This window comes from Phyllostomus hastatus, unplaced genomic scaffold (assembly GCF_019186645.2).
Source record: "Phyllostomus hastatus isolate PE091 unplaced genomic scaffold, TTU_PhHast_1.1 phas_contig_1, whole genome shotgun sequence".
Classification (NCBI taxonomy): domain Eukaryota; kingdom Metazoa; phylum Chordata; class Mammalia; order Chiroptera; family Phyllostomidae; genus Phyllostomus; species Phyllostomus hastatus.
In genome coordinates, this window is record NW_025333498.1 from 37,002,270 (window position 1) to 37,004,241 (window position 1,972).

The following is a 1,972-nucleotide window of genomic DNA, read 5'->3' on the forward strand; positions in this document are numbered from 1 at the left end:
TTACTAATTATGGATAGCAGTTTTGATGTCATTATTGGTTTGAATATAGTATTATTACCTCCAAGTGGACTTATGAAGTAGCATTAACTGAGCATCCATTTGTTCATTGTGTAAGATGGAACCTAACTTAACCAAAATAAAAAGTTTTTGTTTTCAGCGTTTTGTGTTGTACTGTGACTAGTGACTAGCATCTATTAATCCTCTCACTTCTCCTTAGAGAAATCAGTGAAATGGTGGTTGTTCCTAAGAACATAAAGACAGCTTTAGAAGAAGAAAAGAGAAATCTTTATGTTATTTCATATAATTAATTCATGATTTAATTAAACATACATTTTTGAGCACTTACTATACACCAAGCACTGCTTTATGTTCTAGGATCATAAAGAAAATCAAGACCTTCCCCCCAAAAGTGGGAAAAATAGATATGTATGTGAACAGCCCCAAATCAGTGTCATAAATTCTCTAGCCAAGCATACCCAGGATGCTTCTGGGAATATGAGATGTCAGAAAATTCATTTTGGGGGAGTGATATTTAAATTTAGTCTTGAACTATGAATAGGTATTCCAAAGTATCAAATTAAGGAATGTATTCAGGCAAAAAAAAATGCCATGAGGGGAAATTTGAGGAGCCTTGTGTTTTAAAAGCATGCCCAGAGCACAGGGATTTTGTAACCAAACAACAACAACAACAAAAAACAAAGGTTCAGCTGCTGTCACCACAAAAGGCAAATTTATGAGTCAGATGCTTGTGCAAGAGAAAAGATGTTTTATTCAGGTGCTGTGTGATCTGGGAGGACGGCAGACTCCTGTCCCAAAGCCCATCTCCTCAGCATGACCAAGACAAAATCCAGTGTCCAGAGTTCCTCTCCAATTTCAAGTACAGTCCCTTTGGAGCTCACAGCAGCTGCTAAGCAGTCATAGTCCCCATCCCGGTAATTTAGCTTGTTCCCTGCTGCAGTTCATTTCTAACTCCGTCCTGGAGCCTGCATATGGAGCCTACACATTTTTATTTATTTAAACTCATTAATTAGGGAAGCAAAAAGATGTTTAACATGGTTCAAAGATGAATTCAAGAAACATACATATTTAGGCAATCAGAAATGTTGAAATGAATTTACAAATAGATATAAAAATGGTCTAATGCTCTGTATTTATAGAGCAATAAGTAATTGTATTTCTGCTAGACACAAATCATTTGCATTTCTATAGAAGAGAATCATTTGCATTTCTATTGATTTCCTACAACTTGTGTTTTGAAATAGCTCAAAACCAATAAAATATACAGAAAAGCTAGAAGAGTGCTCTAGCTAGGAGGTTTAATGTATTTCCCCCCATTTCAGAGCCTTTTACAGTTTATTTTGACAGATTTACTTTGTCAGATATACAGGGAAATTTCGTTTCTGGCATCAGAGGTTCATGTAAGTGACATGAAGATGAAGCTTGTGTAGGAATGGAAAATTGTGATAATGAATCTGTTGTCCAGGACTGTTAGAAAGAGCCTACTCTGCTAGAGAGGATCATCTAGAAAAAGCAAATTAAGACTTCTCCCTGTAAAACTAGAACCTGTGACTTTATGTGTCCAAGATTACTAGCAACATACCAAAGTTAACAGGGGAGTAACACTGTGCTAAGTGAAGTGAGCCAGTCAGAGAAAGACAAACACCATATGATTTCACTCACGTGTGGTATCTAATGAACAAACTATAGGCAAGAAAAATAGAGACAGACTCATAGATGGAGGGCAGGTGACAGGTAAGGTTGCGAGATGGTAGGGGATGGAGAGATTAAGCAAAAAGGAAAAAGGACTCATGGACACGGACAGCTGTGTGGTGATTGTAGGGGAGGGGCTATAAAGGGACTAAATGGAAATGGAAAAAGTAAAATTAAAACCCCCACAAAATTAACAGGGGAGTAATCTTTGATTAGGGCTCGAGGTCAAAACCTCAAGAATGCTTACAAGTGACAGACAAAA